General features: G+C 40.6%; 1 protein-coding gene and 1 pseudogene across 32 annotated transcripts in view; one reads left to right on the forward strand and one right to left on the reverse strand.

Annotated features, from left to right (window-relative positions):
• AAK1 (AP2 associated kinase 1) overlaps positions 1–22,738 on the forward strand; it is a 224,695-nt gene that overhangs the window by 66,401 nt on the left and 135,556 nt on the right. The gene's annotated exons all lie outside the window — the stretch shown is intronic.
• On the reverse strand, positions 12,788–16,663 carry LOC144333757 (UDP-GalNAc:beta-1,3-N-acetylgalactosaminyltransferase 1-like; annotated as a pseudogene). Its single transcript, XR_013402749.1, has one exon. The product of XR_013402749.1 is annotated as a UDP-GalNAc:beta-1,3-N-acetylgalactosaminyltransferase 1-like (transcript).

Genomic DNA, 22,738 nt, shown 5'->3' on the forward strand with positions numbered 1-22,738 from the left:
CATGTAGATGGGAATTGTATTTCCATTTGGTTAAATGGTATTGGGTTAAAAAGCAAAATAACATACCCTGCCTCCCATCCTCTGTGTCTCTCATAAGGATCAGAGCCCAAGTGACACGAGGTCAGCTGAGTGCCCAGCAGGACTGAACTGTTCTGGCCTGCGGGGCTTCTCTGCGAAGTTCTGAGAAGTGGCTAAGCTGAGGTCGAAGTCCACATGGAAAGCACAACACCAATGGGCATGCGGTTTCCTTGGTAGACTATGTAAGTGAAGACCCTAGAAGGAAGAAGGTTTTTGGTGGTGTCCATGAGGAAAGGGGACAGCAACATGTTTTGTTTTTTCCCTCGTGGTTGGGGTCATATTAATTTCTTAGGGCCACAGTAACAAATGACCACAAACTGGGTGGCTTACAACAGTAGAAATTTATTAACCTTCTCACAGTTCTGGAGGCCAGAAGTGGGAAATCAGAGTGTTGACAGGGCTGTGCTCCCTCAAAAGCTCCAGGGCAGAAACATTTGTTGCCTCTTCTGGCTTCTGGTGGCTCCAGGCATTCCTTGGTTTGTGGCTCCATCACTCCAGGCCCTGTCTCAGTTTTTGCATGACCTTCTCCTCTTCTGCGTATCTCTCCTCTGAGTGTCTCTTCTAAGGACATTAGATTCAGGGCCTGCTGGGATGATCCAGGATGACCCCCATCTTGAGATCTTTCAATTAATTACAGCCTACAAAGATTCTTTTTCTATATAAGGTCACATTTACAGGTTTCTGGGCTTAGGACATGGACCTTTCTTTTGGGGAACCATTATTCAACCTACCAGAGTGGTGAAGGAGACAGGGTGTTGGGAGCAAAGGTTTTTGTTCTTGTTTTTGTTTTCCTGGTTGGGAGAGAAGGAAACAAAATGCCATGGAGAATGGCATGACTCAGTCCCTCACCTGGGCCCCTGCACTGTTGCTGCCACCCTCGGGAAGCTCTCAGCTTGAAATGCCAGCTCCACGGGGCAGGACTGGAATGGCCTGACCAGGTCTGGCTTCATGAGAGATAGTTTACTAGACTCCTCCTTCCAGCTGTTACACCTGTCCCTGTGTGACTCCATGTCTGCCTTCCTTCTAAGAGCCCTTCCTCTTCCCTTTCTCCTTCCTTGCCTTTGTTTTCAGCCTGTTTTCTCACCAGTATTTTGTGTTTCTTTGGTATTTCTCTCTCCTCTTCATGGACAATAAGTGAAACAGAAGTAGGCATTTTAGTAATTTTAACCTTTGTTAACGAATTCTTTGTTGCTTGTCTTCTGAGCTGACTCACCTGATCATGGTGCTCAGAAGGAAAACCATTTCCTCTACTCACATTTCTGACACCAAATCTAAGTTTTTTCCACACTAATAATCCATTCTTTAACTTCCTAGACACCGTCTGGGTGTCCTACTATTCAAATTAATTCTGACACTATCTATTTGGAGTTAGCATCAGATTTTACAGATTAAGGGCTCAAGACTGCCCCCATTTCAGATGCCAGTTGCAAGCCTCTGGTACCAGGTTAGCTACAAATTGGGGGTTTCCATTACCCCTTCCTCCTGTTGGATCATTTGCAACAGTGGCTCACACCACTCAGGGAAATACTTTACGTTTATCAGTTTATTATAAAGGATACAAATGAACAACCAGGTAAGAGCTACATAGGACAAGGGATAGGGGAAGGGGCATGGAGCTTGCATGCCTTCTCTGGGCATGCCACCTTCCAGGTACCTCCACATAGGGAGCTGTCTAGAAGTTCTTTAAACCCCTTTGTTTAGGGTTTTTATGGAGGCTTTATAACATAGATATGATTGATTAAATCATTGGCCCGTGTTGATTAACTCCATCTCTAGCTCTTGCCCCTCCTCAGAGGCTAGGGGTAAGACTTAAGGTTCTAACCTTCTAATCACATGGTTGAGTTCCCTGCCAACCAGCCCCCATCCAGAAGCTACCTAGGAAGCCCAGCCACTAGCCATTTCATTCACTTAACAAAAAGATACTCTTCGCATTCTAGAGATTTCAAGGGTTTTAGAAGCTTTTGTGTTAGGAAACAGGGACTAAGACCAAATATTAACAAAAGATGCTCCTATCACCCCTGCCACTCAGGAAATTACTACAAGGGTTTTAGGTGCTCTGTGTCAGGAATCGGGGCAAAGACCAAATATATATTTCTTACTGTGTCATGGTGCTGTAGCTTGGAAGTGATTTCGCCTCTTCCTGGGGTCTTGATCATTGGCCCCATGATTTGGGGTGTGATTCTAGGAGCTGTTGGGATTGCACAAAGTCTGTGCTTTCAGATGCTTGCATCTCATCTTCCTTGACAAGATGCCTGTCTTAAAGTGAGCCATTGGACTGAGGGAGGTGATGGGCCTTATGAGACCTTGAATTACCCACTTACACTGAGTTTTCCTGGTCTCCAGATCTAGAGCTCAGGCCATTTCACATGGCTAACCTGCTTTGTTAAAATGCTGCTTTCCCTTAAGGACACTGATACTTCTAAAGGTCCAGAAGCCTAGTCAGCAGTTCTCCAGATAATACTTTAACCTTGACCAAAACATAAAGTTGATGTCGTAGTCAAGTGGAGGACACAGAGCCTTTGAAGGCTTTGACTAACTGGGAGATGGTCATTGACTTGCTTTCTATAAACGGGCTCATGTCTTCCATCTTGGTATGAATGTACCAGTTTTTCATTTTCCAAGGATTGGCCTGCCTCCTCAGACAACATTGAGACTTCCTTGCTAAAACTTACACAGCACATGGTTTAGAGTTGAATGGTGAAGGGGGCAAGGGCCATAGAGAAGATACTAGAAAGAACCTTTATCATAAAATATCAAACAATGTGAAAACATTCTTCCCTAGATAATGATTCAGAAATACAACTGTTGTCGTTTTCTGGTGAAACGTCTAGAGCCAGCTGTGCCGTTCTCATAGTCCTCTTCATAATAATAAGAGCTGACTTTTAGTGCTTATGTAGTAAGTGCCTATTGGAATTATCTCATTTATCTCCACAGCCCTATTGTTACCTCATTTTACTTCTGAGAAAGTTTTAGCAACTTGCCACAAAGTTGTCTACTAACAGGTAGAAGGACTGCTGACTCTAAACCCAAGACCTTTTTTAAAAGTTGTGGTAAAATACATAATATAACATTTACCATTTTAATCCTTTTTTAGTGTACGGTTCTATGGCATTAAGTACATTCACATTTTTTTTTCTCTATAACAGATGAAAGACTTTATATATTAATAAATCCCCAGTTGAATAACATTTTTTATTATACTTTAAGTTCTAGGGTACATGTGCACAACGTGCAGTATATTCACATTATTGTGCACTCATGACCACCATCCATCTCCAGAACTTTTTCATCATCCCAACTGAAAGTCTATGCCCATTAAACACTAACTCCCAATTCCTCTTCTCCCCCCAGCCCCTGGCAGCCACCATTCTACTTTCTGTCCCTATGAGTTTGCCTACATAGATACCTCATCTAAAATGGAATCATAGAGTATTTTGCCTTTTGTGAGTGGCTTATTTCACTTAGTATAATGTCTTCAAATTTCATCTATGTTATAGTATATGTCAAAATGTTCTTCCCTTTTAAGGCTGAATAATATTCCATTGTGTGTCTATATCACAGTTTCCTTATCCATTCATCTGTTGATGGATGGCTGGATTGCTTCTACCTTCTGGCTGTTGTGAGAAATCTTGCTGTGAACATGGGTATACGTATCTATCTCCAAGACCCTGCATTCAGTTCTTTTGGGTATTGTATTTGGGTTCTCCAGAGGGACAGAACCAATAAGGTATATGTATATATAAAGGGAGTTTATTAGGGAGAATTGGCTTATACAATTACAAGGCAAAGTCCCATGATAGGCCATCTGCAAGCTCGGGGAGAGAGAAGCCAATATTGGCTCAGTCCAAACCTGAAAGCCTCACAACCAACTCTAAACCATGTGCTGTATAAGTTTTACCAAGGAAGTCTCAATGTTGTCTGACAGTGCAGCCCCCAGTCTGAGGCCGAAGGCCCAAAAGCCCCCAGGAAGCTACTGGTACAAGTCCCAAAGTCCAAAAGCAGAAGAATCTGGAAGTCTGATGCCCAAGGGCAGGAGGAGAGGAAGCAAAGAGTCCTGCATGGGAAGAGAGAGACAGCGAGAAGACTCTGCGGGCTATTTATCCCCCTTCTGCCTACTTTGTTCTAGCCATGTTGGCAGCCAGTTGGATGGTGCACACCCACATTGAGGGTGGGTCTAACTCTTGTAGTCCACCAACTCAAATGTCATTCTCCTCTGGCAACACCCTCATAGATACTCCCAGAAACTGCCTCACCAGTCATCTAGGCATCCCTCAATCCAGTCAAGTTGATACCTAATATTAGCCATAACAGGTATATACCCAGAAATTGAATTGCTGGATCATAAGGTAATTCAGTGCTCAATTTTTTTAGGAATTGGCATACCGTTTTCCACAGCAGCTGCACCATGTTACATTCCCATCAGCAATGCATAAGGGTTCCAATTATTCCACATCCTTACCAAAACTTGTTATTTTCTGCTGTTTTTTCTTAATAATAGCTATCCTAGTGGGTGTGAAGTGATAATCTCATTGTTGTTTGATTTAAATTTCCCTAATGACTAATAATGTTGAGCATCTTCTCCTGTGCTTATTATTAGCTATTTGTATATGTTCTTTGGAGAAATGTCTATTTATAGTCCATTGTTCATTTTTCTAATAGGGCTGTTATTGAATTTTAGGAATTTTTAATATTTTCTGGATGTTAACTCCTTATCAGATGTATGATTTGTAAATACAGTATTTTCTTCCATTCCATGGATTGCCTTTCTACTCTTTTGCTAGTTGTCCTTTGATAAGTCAAAAGTGTTTAATTTTTGCTATAGTTCCATTTGCATATTTTTGCATTTGTTGCCTGTGCCTTTGGTATCATATCCAAGAAGTCATTGCTAAATTCAATGTCATGAAGATTTTCCCATATGTTTTCTTCTGAGGGTTTTGTAGTTTTAACTTTTTAGATATTTGATCCAATTTGAGTTAATTTTTATGTAGTCATAAGGTAAGAATGGGTGGTCCTTTTTTTGCATGTGGGTATCCAGTTTTCCCAGCTCCATTTGTTGAAGAAGTTATCCTTTCCCCCTTGAATGGTCTTGGCACCCTTGCTGAAAAATCGTTTGACCATGTATGTGAGGGTTTATTTCTGGGATCTCTATTATATTCTATTGGTCTCTATATCTGTCTTTATGCCAGTACCACACTGTTTTGATGACTGTAGTTTTTTAGTAAGTTTTAAAATCAGAAGTTATGTGACCTCCAGTTTTGTTATTTTTCTGATTTGTTTTGGTTATTCAGAGTCCCTTGAGGTTTCATGTGGGTTTTAGGTTGGATTTTTTTTATTTTTTATTTTTATTATTATTTTTTAGACGGAGTTTCACTCTGTCACCCAGGCTGGGGTGCAGTGGCACAATCTCGGCTCACTGCAACCTCTGCCTCCCAGGTTCAAATGATTCTTCTGCCTCAGCCTCCCGGGTTCAAATGATTTACCTGCCACCGTGCCTGGCTAATTTTTGTATTTTTAGTAGAGATGGAGTTTTGCCATGTTGGCCAGGCTAGTCTCAAACTCCTGACCTCAGGTGATCCACCTGCCTCAGCCTCCCAAAGTGCTGGGATTACAGGCCTGAATCACCGTGCCCGGCCTATTTTATTGGGATGGCATTGAGCCTGTAGATTGCTTTGGATAATATTGACATCCTAACAACAAGTCTTCCAATCCACATACACACAAGATATCTCCTTTTATATGTGTCTTCTCTAATTTCTTTCAGCATTGTTTTGTCATTTTCAGTGTACAAGTCTTTCATCTCCTTAGGTAAGTTTATTCTTGATTATTTTATTGTTTTTGATGTTATTGTAAATGAAATGGATTTATTTCCCTTTCATATTATTCATTGTTAGTATATAGAAATGTAACTGATTTTGTATCCTGCAACTTTGCTGAATTTATTATTTCTAAGAAGTTTTTTTGTTAAGCCCAAGCTTTTAATTTGCCATGTTCTTTCTATGTCCTGTGTTAAAATTAATCTCTATCTCATTTTTGTCTTCTGACATTTTTCTGAGTTCTTGGGGAATTTGTTTTGCTTTTCCAATTTGATTGTATAGTCTTCAATTTGCTGTTCCTTTCCTCCATTACTATTTAAACCAGTATTCAAAGTTTTAATTTCCATTCAGTCTTTCCTATTTCAGAAATCCCTTTTTAAAAACCACTTACTTAAGTATCATAGTTACACTGACTCCTTAAATCTTATTCTGAACATAGTTTTACAGTCATCACCATAATCTCATGGGAGATGAATTCTTAGAGAGATAATTGTGAGTTTCTGTCTTCTTCATATTCAAATGAAGGAACAAGGGGAAATTTTAGGTTGACTGAGTTTACACTGGCTGCCCATGCCAGACCCAGCCCTTGAGTGCCACTCTCTCTGCCAAGCTGTTGGCCTGGGCAAGGAGCTGGGTGGGTGAATATCTGCTCAAGGCTCTGAGGAAGGCTGTTGGTGTGGGCCTTGGGTTGTGTTATAGCAGTTCTGTGTCTGCTGACCTAGCCTTCTTTTGTGTCCTGCAGGTGCTGCCTGCATTTATTGCCAGGACACATTGCTTCTTAGAAAGCTAGCTGGGCTTTCTTTGGTCCTGCTCCATCTTGACTAAATCTAGCAGATATTCTTCAAAGTTCTAGGCAGGTGGGATGGCATCCTTCCTGGTTTCCAACCCAAATGCATATTTTTCTCTATTTTTATGTGCCTTTAGTTTATTTTAAAAGGACCTGGGGGCAGGAAACATGTGTTCCCCTGTTGCCATTGTACCCAGAGGTCCCATAAGACAGTTCTTTTGACCAACTCCACCTGATGAGATTATCAGGCTCTTCCCCCTCCCTGCTGTAGAACATATATCTGCTCACAGCAAGCTGAGTGGTCATGGCTAATCTCTGCCCACATGCTGGATGATCCAACCACTGGCCTGATTGATTGAGTTGTAGAGGAGAGAGTTTCTCTTGTATCACTACTCTTACAATTCAAGGAAAAATCAATTTAAAAAAATTACTGAGTTAGAAATAGGTTGACTTATGATAAGTGTAATCTAGAAGGCTTTAATGATACTGTCCCACCTCTTGATGACCATGTTTAATCGATTTTGTATCCGGTAGCTGGCAGTAGTCGTTATCTGTGTTTGATAAATTATTTTATTCCTGAGTACCATTTTGGGGGCTTGTGGGGGTCATAGAGAATAACCAAATACTCATGGGAAAGAAAAGTAGAAGAGAGAAAGCATTAAAGCATCATCAGAAATCAAGGCAAAGTCTTTCCTGTTTCTTACAAGGCCATACAATGACTCCTCCTTCTACCTTTACCTTACTGAGCTCATTTTCTGATATTCACCTGCTCCACCCTTCTTTTTAGTCCTTGAGTATGCCAGGTGTGCTCCTGCCTGTCCTTCCCTCTCCCTGGGGTTCTCTTCCTCCAAATAGCCCCATGCTATGCCCACTCGCCCCTTCACAGTTTTGCTTATGTATCACCTTCTTGGGGAACCCTTCTCTGACCCTTAATTTGAAATTCTTCACCCTCTTCCCCCACATAACACTCCCTGTTAAACCTTCTTGCTTTATTTTTCTCCACAGCATTTATCACAATCTAACCCACTTTTTTTTTTTTTTTCTTTTTTTGAGAAAAGACTGGAGTGCAGTTGTGCAATCTCGGCTCACTGCAACCTCTGCCTCTTGGGCTCAAGCCATCCTTCCACCTCAGCCTCCCAAGTAGCTGGGACTACAGGCATGCACCACCACGCCCGGCTAATTTCTGTATTTTTTGTAAAGATGGGGTTTCACCTGGTTACCTAGGCTAGTCTTGAACTTGTGAGCTCAAGCAGTTCTCCCACTTAGGTCTCCCAAAGTATTGGGATTATAGGTGTGAGCTACCACACTTAGCCTCTAACCTACTTCTTAATGTATGTATTTATTTTATGGCCTGTCTCCCTGCTTGAGTGAGAGCTCCATGAGGGCAGAGATTTGTGTCAGTTTTGTTTATTGCTGTATCTCCAACACGTAGAGAGGTGCTTGTCATGCAGTAGTCACTTTGTAAGCATTTATTGAGTGATCAATGATTGGTGGCTTCTAGTGTCATTCAGCGGCAGCAGGTTGATGTATGTCTGTTCTAGATCACTGAGCCTTATGTTTTCAAGTGACCTCCAGATTTCTATCATTCATTCATTCATTCAAGAAGTTGCTGTGTGTATCCTCAGTGAGTCAGACATTGAGGTACTAGCCCCTAGTAAGTCTCATCAGGGGATATTTATCTTTATCTCCAGCACTAAGTGCAGCGAGTGACAGGTAGTACAAGGGAAGGATTTGTGAAAGTCTGTGGAGTCAAACTGCTGAGGTCTTGTGAAGACAAAAGTGAATAATACACATCCCTGTGTTCAGTTGGTTCGTGGTCAAGTGGGGAAGACATGGACACACAATAATCTTGTGACTTGAGTGCTATAAGAGAGGGATTACAGAGATGAGAAAAAACAGTTGCTTGGGGATGGTAGAAATCAGGAAGCAGCTTTTTGTAAATATGATATTTATGCTGAACCTTAAAGATGGCTCTTCTGAGTGAATAAGCAGGGAGAGAAGGTTAGACATAGAAACAACATGAGCAAAGATACAAAGGGAGGAAAGTGCAAAGCATGTTCCTAGGACCGTGAATTGTCCTGCGTAGCTGGAATAGTGAGTTTATGGGGGTGGAGGGGAGGAATGGGCTGAACAGTAGCTCTAGATCACATCCTAAAGGCCTTGAATGCCACAGATGAGGTCTATGAACCTTCTTATCTAGGCAATGGGACACTGTTGAAAGTGTCCGTAGAAGAGATGGAAAACATATTAGTGGTTGCCAGGAATTAGGGGCAGTGTAGGGGCCGGGGGAAGATAGGGGAGGAGGATGACTATAAAGAGGCAGCACAAGGGATCTTTGTGGTGATGGAACAGTTTCTATATCTTGACTGTGGTTGTGGTTACACAAATCTGCACATTATAAATTTACATACAACTACACATACATATGAGTGCATGTAAAACTGGTGTAAAACATCCTCAGCCTGCTTTTAAAGTCTCTGCCTCAGCCTGGAGTGAATAAGTTCTGTAGATTGTGCCAGTGGTAGTTTCCTGGTTTTGATGTTGTAAATGTCACCATTGGGGGAAACTGGATGAAGGGTTCATGGATCTTCTCTGCACTATTTTCACAACTTCCTGTGAATCTGTACTTAATTCAAAATAAAAAGTTAGAAAAAAATGCATAAGAAGGAAAAGGCAGAGCAGGGAGAATAGTTAGGGTTTCCACTAGTTTACCATGATTTCATTGTGAAATGCTATGTTCAGATACCATGTAAGATGCTTGGGAGGCATCTTTTTCAGAAGTTACAAAACACAGTGTCTACCCTTGAGAAATTTGCTGTTGAATGGAGGAAACAGACATGTTTTAAGTAGTGATCATTCTGTGTGCTGGCTTTTAGTAGTAAAGGTAGGTACGCAGCAATGTGAGAGCAAGGAAAAAGGGGACAAACTGCTGGGGTAGGGAGGGCTTCATAGTGACACAAGGACTGGACTGACTCCAGGGAAGAGTGCGAGTTTGTGTGGCACATGCTGGGGCTCTGTAAAAGCCCAGGTGAGACATAAGGCTGAAATTAGTGGTAGGAAGAATTGAGAGTAGGGAATGGATTCAAGAGCATTTTGGAGAAGCATTGATGCAAATTGTTGAAGTACTGTGTGTTGAGACAGAGAGGGAAGAGTCTGAGGTGACTTAAGTTTTCAGCTTGACTGACCGAAAGCATGGTGGCTCCATTAGCCAAAATTTAGAGTCAAGAAGGAGAAAGGTTTTGGCTAGGGTATGTTTAGTGTGAGGTATCTGAGGGACTCCATGCAGAGAGGCTGGGGTGCAGTTGGGATGTGGCACCCGGGAGAAGCAGCGCCAGAGCTAGAGCTGTATTGGATCCTAAGGTGCAGCCCCACTGGACCGCTTGCCACTTCCCCAGTCATCCTCCGCATGTTTTTAAAGTCTCTGCCTCAGCCTGGTGTGTCCCTCTCTTCTTTTTCCATCCTGTGAAATCCCACCCCTGTGTCAGCTCGCATGTTCCTTCAGTGTCTACTTCAGAATAGAGGTGATGGCTTTGAACCTTACGAGCTTGTGGATTTTGTCCACTGATACTATGGTGAGGCAAGAAGATAAGAGGATGAGTTAGCAATGAGCATTTGGAGGTGTCGTGACCTAGAGGAGGAGAGGAACAGTTGGAGAGGAGAAGCATGAAAGCAATGAGGCCACATGGAAGCTTGGCTGCTCAGCCTTTGCAGAGCTGCCCACCCAGAATTAGACATGACCAGGAGAAGAAATAGGCCGTGAGCTAAATCGTACGAGTTCATGACAACATGAAAGATAAGCATTCACTCTGCGTCACCCCAGAGCTCCATCTCCTTTGTAAAGCTGCCTGACATTGAATGGTGTCTGACCAGCCTGATTAATTTTTAATATTTGATTCTCTGGTGAGTTGACTAGGCATTGAGGTGCATCAAAGGTAGCTTTTGTTTTTATGAAGTTGGTCAAAATAACACTGGAGAGTCAGATTACTGCAACCTTGAGCTCTGGTTGTTCTGAAGGGATGAGATCAGACTCTCTAACCTAGTTTCAGAAGGATCTTTGCCTTTTGCAAGGGAAGTTATTTGAAACTGGAAGTGGGTATGCTTCCTCTTGGATTCTGTATCTCTTATTATCGGAAAATGCCTCATTTTTCAGCCACAGATAGAAAACAGCATCAGTGCATCAGTCTTCCAATTCTGTCCATGACTCAAATGATGTCTGAGTTCTGAAAACCTGCTGCCAACTCCTGAAACACCGGAGAGTTTAAACACAAATGTTCTCTAAATAATATGCTTCTTACACTGTGTAGTCTGCAAAGCAGATGATGATGATGATGATTTTAATTCTGCACAGTATCTCCTTAATTCTCTAATTTCCCCATCTTTCAAATTGTATTCCTAAATGTTCTCTCTTAAAATCTTATATTTTGTACCCTGTTATCTTTCTACACAGAGCCCTTCATAGCTGAGGATGGATAGTATCTGAGTGGTGAAAACCTACATGTGAGGAGAGCTGCTCTGAAGTGACTCACATGTGGATTTGCGACCTTCTGGAGTGATGGCTGGTTAGGCAGGAGGGGGACGATCATGGAAAGGGAGGTGATAGTGTGGACTCCATTTTATCAGTGGTATGCTTTGTGAGAGCCTGCAAACTAACAGAGGACAAATTGCCTTTTGTTCTCAGAATAGGGTTCTCTCTCTCTCTCCTCTGTGTCTTGCTTGCTGGCTCAAGATCTACCTACTTGTAAAGATGCTTTCACAAGCTGGAAAGACTCCACAGTGTTATGGACTGTGAGGAAACTCTATTCTACCCACTTCTGCCTTACTTGAAAATTTTTACAATAATCATGATTACTTTTGTAATCAGAAAAGTTACAAACAGTCCCACTGGAAAAATAAACATTTAAAAGTAAGGAAAAGATGTTCAAATATTGAAAATGCCTCTTTATTGAATTTCTAAGTCTTTGTCTTTTTTGACTTCCATAACTGATAAATTATTTTAATGAATTTCTTGATATTTGTCCATCCCTCCATCCATTCATCCTTACTTTTCTGAACCAACTTGATTTTGCCATGGTGTCCTATTCTTTTAATGTACTGCCTGATTCAGTGTACTAGTAATTTGTAAATGGGATAATATACAGTTTTCTTTTCTCCTGTACTGAATGCCAGAGTTTTGGTATTAGGGCTATACTTAACTTGCTCCATAAAATAAATGAGGAAGCCTTTCATATTTTTCTGTTGCTTTTTAAAAATTTGAAATAATAAATACCATCTTTTTTTAGTGAGCTTAGTTTTTGTGAGGCACAATGATTGGAACCCAGATCTGCACAGCTCCCAGGTCTTTGCTCATCCTGTTTGTCACTGCAGTATCAAAGGAGGAAGGCCAGCCTCGGAACCCTGAGTCTCTGTGGCCAGGAACGCCTCAGGGGGCTGGACTTTTCACTCCTCTTGTCCTTTTCTTTTCTTAATTAAACATTTCATTTTGAAAGAATTTCAGTTACATAAACAGTAGAAAAATGATATAAAAGATTCCCATATACTCTTCACCCAGATTCACCAATGATTAATATTTTGCTACATTTGTTTTATCATTCCATCTTTATTCACATATTTTTCTGAGTTACTTAAAAGTCAGCCACATAATATATAATATCCCTTTACAATTATTTACAGTATATAATATAAACATTTTAGTGTATATTTCCTTTAAAAAAATCTAAATAAAAAACAAAGTATAGATGTCACAATCAGGATATTAACTTTGATATAAACTGTTATCTGCTTATTCAAATTTTACTAATTGTCCCAGTCATGTCCATTGTAGCAAAAGAAAAACATTTTCCCTCAGTTCAGGATTTAATCTAGGATCAAACATTGTATTTAGTTGTCATGTCTTTTAAATCTCTTTTAATCTGGAACAGCTCCTTAATCTTACGTTGTCTTTCATGACCTTGACATTTTTAGTGTACAGGCCAATTCTACTTTATAGGATGTTCCTTAATTTGAGTGATTTTGCTGTTCCCTGTGCTTAGATTTAAGGTATGTGTTTTTGACTGGGATACTGCAATGATGTGTCTTTCTAGGTGCATCATAACAAGAGGTCCTGATGCCTACTTGTCCCATCACTGATAACCAACCTAAATCATCTAGTTAACTGGTATCTGCCAGCCTTCTCCACTGTTAAGTTACTATTTTTCACTTTGTAATCAGTAAGTAATTTTTAGGGTGATACTTTGTATATAAATCCTGTTCCTTACCAAACTTTCATGTCCTAATGTTAATGTCCATCCATTTGAAGCAACAAACTGAGACGTGCAAAGTGAATAGACTCTACCCCTTGGAGCTAGAATGAAGCCAAGAGAAAGTGAACCATTCGGTCCATTTAGGCAGATAAGCCAATTTTTTTTTTTTTTTTAACTCACTACTTACGGTCTTTGGGTTTTGTCTTTGCAAAGGTTAACTGAAATCTAGTCATACTCTTGAGAATAGTGATTGGCTGTAGCTTGTAACCCTTGGGCTCCTATTTTGGTCACCCAGGGCTCAAGATGGGTCCACCCAGTTTATTCTGGTCATAAGTGCCCCTTGGGGCTTTGGCCGATGGCTCTGTTCTATCTTTGGCTCTTTCATCCTTTGTCTTTGCCTCTAAGATGCTGTCAGTTAGAGTCCCAATAAACTGCCTGTGTGCTGAATCACCTATAAACAAGCATTGCTTCTGGCTACAGACTCATCTTATCAGACAACTCTCTACTGAGCCCAGTTACACAGCTTATGCTATCAATGCTAAGGCTGCAGTTGTATGAGTCACACAAGCAGTTTTTAATATGTCAGAGAGTCCAGAACTGTGTATAATATGAAGAAATGTTAAAAACACCCAGTGGTATACTTGGGCACACTTTAGCTATTGCAGGGTTCCAGACCCCTGCAATAAAGCAAATGTCACAGTAAAGCGAGTCACACACATTTTTTGGTTTCCCAGTGCATATAAAAGTTATATTTACACTGTACTATAGTCTACTAAGTGTTTTAAGCCTACTAAGTGTTAAGTCTAAAAAATGTACATGCCTGAATTTAAACATACTTTATTGCTAAATAGGCTAACAATCATCTGAGCCTTCAGTGAGTCGTAATCTTTTTGCTGGTGGAGGGTCTTGCCTTGATGTTGATAACTGCTGACTGACCAAGGTGGTGGTTGCTGAAAGTTGGCGTGACTGTGACAGTTTCTTAAAATAGGACAACAATGAAGTTTTCCACATCCATTAACTCCTCCTTTCATGAAGAAGAGGAAGAGTTGTCTGGAGTTTTTGATGCTGTTTGATAGCATTTTACCCACAGTAGCTTCTTTAAAATTGGAGTCATCCCTCCCAAACTCTGCTGCTGCTTTATCAGCTAAGTTGATGTAATTCTAAATCCTTTGTTGCCATTTCAACAATGTTCACAGCATCACAATGAGGAGTAGATTCACCCCAAGAAACCACTTTTTTTGCCATCCATAAGAAGCCACTTCCATCCGTTCAAGTTTGATCATGAGATTGCGACAATTCAGTCACATCTTCAGGCTCCACGTCTAATTCTAGTTCTCTTGCTATTTTCACCACATCTGTAGTTGTTGTTACTTCCTCTGCTGAAGTCCTGAACCCCTCAAAGTCATCCATGAGAGTTGGAATCAGCTTCTTCCAAACTCCTATTAATGTTGGTATTTTGACTTCTCATGAATCATGAATTTTTTTTCCTTTTTCCTTTTTTCCTCTTTATTCACAAACTGATTGTTAGTATGAAAAAACTGAGACAGGTTAAGAATGCAACTTTGATCTTCAGTCTTCTCTTTCCAACTCAATCCTGGAATATTCATAATATTCTAGCCATCGGAGTCTCTCCTTTCTTTTTTGTCTTCAAAGTGCTTTCCAAAAGGAAACATACTGCCTGGTGTTCTATATTATTCCTAATTTCCAGGTGGAAAAATGAGACAGTGACATCTAAAAACATTGGGGAGGCTGGACCCAGTGGCTCATGCCTGTAATCCTAGCACTTTGGGAGGCCAAGGAGGGAGGATCCCTTGAGCCCAGGAGTTCAAGACCAGCCTGGGCAACATAGTGAGACTCTGTCTCTACAAAAAAAAAATTAGCTGGATGTGGTGGCATACACTTGTAGTTCCAACTATTCAGGAGGCTGAGGTGGGAGGACCGATTGCACCTGGGAGGTCAAGGCTGCAGTGAGCCGTAATCATACCACTGCACTCCAGCCTTGGTGACAGAGTGAGACCCCGTTTCAAAACAACAACAACAAACACACACACACACGCTGCAGACTATATTTTAAAAAACAAGGCAATAATTAAGGCTTTTCTTGCTTTAATTCTCTATTACCACAGTAAAATATTTAACAAAGTCCAAGAGATTACTGACACACAATAACAACCTAAGACTTTACATTAATGGAACTATCAATAATAATCAGTGAAATACTGGAAAAGCATCAGATGTAAAGAGTGATTTGCTATTCTATTTATATGGTATTGAAACTGTCATAACATTTACAGACCCAGAAAGTTTGAGGTAATATTGAATAATAGTTGATAACTCTGAAATACTGCAACATCGTGAAGGACCTTCTAAATGACCAAAAACAGATGAAATTTTGTTTGATATAATTTCAGTGAAGTTTTTTTTTCTTACACAGAACTATATATATTTTTTAATTAGTAATCCACATAAGTTATACACAAGATTAAGTGACTAGATTGTTCAATAAAACTCTACATTGCTTTCTTATTATGGACTAATGAGCTTATAATTCACTGTCACTTTTAAGAAATTCTAGTCTATGGACATGTTCAAATTGTTTGGTCTTATTAGTTTCATTAGTAAAACCCACCAATTACTTTATATTTAATTCTTTTGAATATCATCTTTAAAGAGCCTGACTTGAATTTTGTCAAAATAAATCCTACCTTAATCCTCCAGTTTCTAGTTTATGGGTTCTTCATGAGTTTCAGTTCAGTGTAAGCTAGCACATGGACCTCTCCATGAATTTTCCACAACTTTAACACTTTCCACAAAGTGTCATGTCCTTCTCCAGGCTTTTGGTAGAATGTGAAGTTAATAATGGCATGTGATGTTCCTTAGCATAATCTACCAAAAAGTGATGATCTCCTTGAAAGAAAAGTCATGGGCTGCAATCACACATCTGAGTTGACAGACATCCACATCAACTATACATAAAAAGAAAAGGGGTGGGACGTAGCGGCTCACACCTATAATCCCAGCACTTTGGGAGGCTGAGGCAAGTGGATCGCTTGAGCTCAGGAGTTTGAGACCAGCCTGGGCAACATAGCAGGACCCCAGTCTCAACAAAAAATACAAAAATTATCTGGGTATGGTGGTGTGCACCTGCAGTCCCAGCTACTCGGGAGGCTGAGGTGGGAGGATCACTTGAACCCAGGAGGCAGACGTTGCGGTGAGCTGAAATCACACCACTGCACTCCAGCCTGGGCACTAGAGTGAGAACCTGGAGTATAAATACCCACTTTTAAGAAATTCAAACAGATCCCAACATAAACGTCTTCAAACTTAATGGGTTTTACGTGATTCATCATTTATAGATCCTTGGCACCAAACCTCTGGACATTATATAACCCGACATACTGCAGTATGGAGGGACACCATGAAAGGATACTTCTGGTATAAAATATGGGGTTTTTGGTGAAATCATCTGTAGGAATAATGGTTACTTAGAGGATAACCTGTGAAAAAGTTCTCTGGTTTCAGTTTACAGGATACTTTACTAAATTTCAAATATTGATGGAAACATCAGTGTCTGTATTCAGGATGTACTTGGCATTGGGGCAAAACTCAGTTACCCACCTGAATACCATAATGATTTTCAAGGTCATGTTATTATATGTATCCAAAACATCTGGTTGCATTATGTCACCATAAAGAAGGTGTTCACCCTCTAAGCACAGTGCTAACATTTTGTTTTCCCTTTCAGATATAACGTAAGACTCTCTTATCTCCACCAACACTTTTTTTTTTCATCTCAAGTAACTCCAGTGGCCTGCGTGGCTTTCATATTTGAGGGATGGGAGGTTACTGGGATGACGAGAAATGGTTGGTTGGTTGGTTGGTTGATTTTGAGACAGGATCTCACTCTGTCGCCCAGGCTGGAGTACAGTGTGGCATGATCATGGCTCACTGCAGCCTTGACCTTCTGGGCCCAAGCGATCCTCCCAGCGAGTAGCTGGGACTAGTGGCGCATGCCACCATGCCTGGCTGTTTTAAAAAAAAAAAAAAAATTTTTTTTTTTTTTGGTAGAGATGGGATCTCCCTCTGTTGCCCAGACTGGTCTCGAACTCCTGAGTTCAAGTGATCCTCCTGCCTTAGCCTCCCAAAGTGTTGGGATTACAGGCATGAGCCATTGCACTGGGTACAGAAATGGGTTTTGATGAGAGCAGTTTGAATGCTCTCAAAATGCAAAGCGAAGGTATTGTCTGTAAATTGTCTCATACTCCAGAAGCACATCCAGTTTACATGTTCTGTCACATTGTAGTGGGGGAAGGCTGAGGTAACACATCACAAGGAAACTCAGAAGCAATAGCAACAGGAGACCCCATGTGAGGGATCCTTGTGACATCCTATTTGGAAGGGCTGTCCAGGGAGCTGGGGCTGTCCAGAGAGCCGGAGCCATCCACAGCAGCTCAGAAGCGTGCGAGCTGCAGGTTCTTCCTCTTGATTAATTTCCTGTCAATGAAATACTTTCAGTTTCACCAGTTGAACATTTAGCAGTATGTAGTTTTCAAAAATAATGCTACCAAAAAACAGAGAATCTCAGATTGGCTTAAAATTCTGCCATATACTCCTTATAAAACACACACCTGTAGAATTTCAGATGAGATTAAAGCACTAGCTGAAGTTTTTTGTTGTTTTCTGTATTCCACGCTTTAAGTAAAACACTCAGATTTGCTGTGAACACAGTGAAAACAGAAAAAAAAAAAAAGACACAATTTGGTAATATTTCCCTTTGTAGTAGCTTTTCCTAACAAAACAGCCACCTCCTAAACACAGGCACTGGTAACACCCTCACCTTCTACTCCCCCGCCACCATGGCAAAAGCCCCCAGCCACTCCTGTGGGCAATGGAAGGCAGAGAGTGCACCCTGGGACAAGACAAGGTGGCCAACAAGCAGCTTCAGCCTGGACTCACCACCACATACCCCAGCATTCTTCCGCATCGCCCACGGCCCCACCAGGCTCCTCCAGCATTCACCTGAGCAGGGAACTGCTAGTCACAGAGGCCCACTCCCTGAGGTTTGGTGGCTCAGCTCCTGCCATGCTCCAGAAAAGCATGAATGGTCCTAGTGATATCTAAGATGGTGAGTCCTTTCCAGAAGGTTTTAAATTTACTTTGCCCAGATCCATCAGAGGAATCTCTTGTCTGTGGCAGCTATTGCCTTATGAAATGTATTTCTTAAATAATAATACTTGAAAGTCAAAATTCCCTAGGCATGGTGGCCCACGCCTGTAATTCCAGCACTTTGGGAGGCTAAGGTGGGCGGATCACCTGAGGTCAGGAGTTCAAGACCAGCCTGGCCAACATAGCGAAATCCTGTCTGTAGTAAAAATACAAAAATTAGCTGGGCGTGGTGGCAGCTGCCTGTAATCCCAGCTACTGGGGAGGCTGAGGTGGGGAGAATTGCTTGCAGCCGGGAGGCCGAGGTCTCAGTGAGCCAAGACTATGCCACTGTACTCCAGCCTGTACAACAGAGTGAGATTTTGTCTCAAAAAAAAAAAAAAGAAAGTCAAAATTACTCCTTGATCCGTGAGCTACAGAATGTATGTTGTGTTAGCAGGTATGAAAACGTTAATCTCCTTGTGCATCTCCATCAGAGCTCTTGGATGACTAGGTGCATTGTCAAGGAGCAGTAATGTTTTGCAAGGAATTTTTTTTTTTCCTGAGTAGTAAGTCTACAGTGGGCTTAAATTATTCAGTTAACCATTCTGTAAACAGATGTGCTGTCATCCAGGCCTTGTTGTTCCATTTATAGAGCACAGGCAGAATAGATTTAACATAACTCTTAAGTGTCCTAGGATTTTCAGACTGGCCAATGAGCACTGGCTTTAACCTAAAGTCACCAGGTGCATTAGTTCCTAACAAGAGCATCAGCCTGACCTTCTCAGGTTTGAAGCCAGGCACTGACTTCTCCTCTCTAGCTATGAAAGTCTTAGACGGCATCTTCTTTCAATATAAGGCTTTTCATCTCTGTTGAGAATCTGTTGTTTAGTGAAGCCACCTTCATCAATGGTCTTATCTAGATCTTATGGATAACTTGCTACAACTACATCAGCATTTGCTGCCTCACCTTGCACTTTTATGTAATAGAGATGACTTCTTGCCTTAAACCTCATTAACCAACCTCTGCTGGCTTCAGACTTCTTCTGGAGCTTCCTTACCTCCTCAGCCTTATAGAATTGAAGAGAGTTAGTAGTGCCTAGCTCTAGATTAGACTTTGGCTTAAGAGAATGTTTTGGCTGGTTTGATCTTATATCCAGCACACTAAAACTTTATCCATATCATTCATGTAGCTCTTCAAATTTCCTTCAAGAGGCTGGGTATGGTGGCTCATGCCTGTAATCCCAACACTTTGGGAGGCCGTGGTGGATGGTTCATTTGAGGTCAGGAGTTCGAGACTAGCCTAGCCAACTTGGTGAAACCCCGTCTCTACTAAAAATACAAAAACAACTAGCCAGGTGTGGTGGTGCGTGCCTGTAATCCCAGCTACTCAGGAGGCTGAGGCAGGAGAATCGCTTGAACCCAGGAAGCAGAGGTTGCAGTGAGCCACGGTCACACCACTGCACTCCAGCCTGGGCAACAGAGTGAAACTCTATCTCAAAAACAAACAAAACAAAAAGAAACAAAATCCTAACTTTTTCCATGCTGATAATGCTCACGCAAACGTGGTGAACGTTCCTAAAACCCGCTGGACTTTTGTAAGAAGTGTGGCAAGCACTAACCCCACAAAGTGACATAGTAAAGAAGGGCAAGGATTCTCTGTATGCCCAGGGAAAGCAGCATTATTACAGGAAGCACAGTGCTATGGTGGGCAAACTAAGCTGATTTTCTGGAAAAAGGCTAAAACTACAAAGAAGATTGTGCTAAGGCTTGAGTGTGTTGAGCCCAACTGCAGATCTGAGAGAATGCTGGCTATTAAAAGAGGCAAACATTCTGAACTGGGAGGAGATAAGAAGAGAAAGGGCTAAGCGGTCCAGTTCTAAGTGTTACCTTTTCTTTTATTATGAAGACAATAAAATCTTGAGTTTATATTCACTTAGAAAAAATTCCTTCAAGAACATTTTCTTTGCATTCACAACCTGGCTTACTGTTTGGTACAAGAGGCCTCACTTTCGGCCTGTGGAAATTAGACATAGTAGTGTTCTATTTCTTCAATAGCCACATTCCTGGCAGTAGTAACCATGAAAACATGGCTCTCTGCTATGTGTTACCACACACCTCTGTCATGTGGTTAAGTATAAAGCACTGAATTGCAAATCATTTATTTTGAAATTCATTCATATAAATAAAAAAGTAAGTTCAAAGTTATCCTCATGATAACATGACTGTCCTTCAAATTTCAGTAAGTTTTCTTGAGTTACAAAGAATTATGTGGAGGTACAGCTCTTGCCCTAAGGGGCTACACACAGTCCACAGGATCCTCCTGCTTGAACTAAAGACCTTACGTGGGCGCCAGATGTCCATGGGCATATGTCTTATTTTTGAATGTCTTTGGATGTATGTGTTACGGTGGAGACAGTTGAACAATTGTGCTAAAACCTCGCTTTGAATTTAGAGATATACCACTACGTCCCCTCCCCTTCCCAAAGAAAAATTTGGGGGCGGTAGAAAGTGCTCACAAAAGCCGATTCCAACTTGTACCTTAGGAGAGACCCTGTCCCCTCCCTCAGTCTTTTTTTCTTTCTCATTTTTATTAATGAGTTCTTATACTTTTGATTTACTGTTGAATTAAAAGCAATACATTAAAATGGAGAAGGACACCAACCTGACAGTAGTGAACAATGGCAAGAGCCACTAAGGTCAAAGACAGAAATATTAAAGCTGGCGGAGGAGTTAAAAGAATTACAGTCTGGAGCTACCTAATGAGTGAGGGAAGCAGCATTGTATACCCTGGTAGCCTCTGAGGCATCCCAGCATTGAGTGAAAAACGGGTAATAAATGTTTGCAACGATTTCTCCAGTTAACTAGAAAAGGTGGAATTTTATCCAGTATGCAGTTTGGAGCATTGAGATGTAAATAGTAGCTTATCTTGAAAACTTTTACTGCAACTAATTCACATTAATTGTAAATATTTAGAAACATGAAAGAAAAAATATGTAAAACTGCTCATATCACCCATAGATTTAATTACTTGTGGCACGTTGGTATGGTATTTAGCTCTTCAGCCCTTTTCTATGTATAAAGATAGTATATAATAAGATATATTTGCATATTATATAAAATACATGTTATATAACATATATACCAAATTTATGTGTGAGAACATGAAGCCTGCTTTTTTATTTAAAAAAAAATTTACTTGGGTAAAAATACACAATAAAAAGTATACCCTCTTAACTATTTTGTAAAGCCTGTTTTTTAAAACTCAATAATATGTTGTGAACATTTTTCCGTATCACTGAGTATACATGTTTATTTTAAGGCTGCATGGATATACCATAATCTAGTTAGTCAATTTCCTAGTGCTAAATATTTAGGTTTCCAACTTTGGTTATTAACACTGCATAAAGCATCTTTAAATATACATACTTCTATATTTCATCAGAGTCCCAAAATAATTGTTGGATCAATGGATGTCTACTTTCTGAATGCTTCCAATGTATATTATCAAAGCACACTTCTATTTCACTATACTCTTGCCAGTATTTGATGTTATAATTCTTTTAAATTAATGTTTATGTAATTTAGTCTTTAATACTAAAAATGCAAACCGCAGTAGAAACTAAAGTCAATGAGAAAATTCATTTTAGGGAATGTGATGCATAAAGTTATTCAGGCTTATAAACTAGCAAACCACTGGTTCTGTAAGAGAAGAACTTAACACAGTAACTGTTCAGTACACAGGCATGATGAGCCTTAAGATGCTCACTTGTTCATGGAGTGTACAAAATTCATTAAGTCTTCATGAATGTGAAGAAATGCCTCATAATTTGAAGAAGAGATGTTAAATGAATCCAATTATCATAAGCCAAATCTGTGATTCTCAGGGTAGAACTGTGAATCTCAGGGTAGAACTTTATTGAATTTTGTGTAACATTTTTGATGTTGAAACTTTTTTTCAGTTGCCGCTAACTTTGTGGGTTTTGTTTTATTTGCCACAGAGAAGTTTCACATTTTAATGAGGAAGAAATGAATCAAATTTTTGGTTACTCTTTTCATGTTATGTTTATAGAAAACCGTCTCTACCTCCAAAGTTATAGTACAGTTGTAATTTTCTTTTAATAGTTTTACAGTTTTATTTTCGACACTTAAATCAGAAGTTGCAAACATTTTTATTAAATAGACCGCTGTTGTGAGGCACTGTCCTGTGCATTATTAGGTTATGGGCATCCCTTGACCTCTGCCCACTTGATGCCAGCAGCACCCCTTGTCTCCCCAGTTGTGACAACCAAAAATGTCTCCACATATTGCCCCTTGCCCTCTTTGGGCCAAAACTAGCCTCTCTTGAGAAGCAGTGGTATGATAAACCTTAAAGTGGGTTGAGGCAATACCCAATAAGAAACACTGGCAGGACAAGAGATCAGTCGTTGGCTGAGTGGAATACTCAAGTAGACCATTTCTTGAAGATTGTATTCTAGTCTAGACATTGGAGAAACTGGGAATTTGGAGCAGTCTTCCTTTTGTTGCAGTTTTGGATTCCAAACTGCAACAAAAGATCTTGGTTCTTCTTCTTCACTTCCTCATTTGCTCTTATTGACCTCTCTGTGGACTAGAAGAACCAGGAGAGGGTAACTGGGAGTTACTAATAAAAATGTTAGGAAAATTGTCAGCAGATGCCT

The sequence above is a fragment of the Macaca mulatta genome, chromosome 13 (genome assembly GCF_049350105.2).
Source record: "Macaca mulatta isolate MMU2019108-1 chromosome 13, T2T-MMU8v2.0, whole genome shotgun sequence".
NCBI lineage: Eukaryota > Metazoa > Chordata > Mammalia > Primates > Cercopithecidae > Macaca > Macaca mulatta.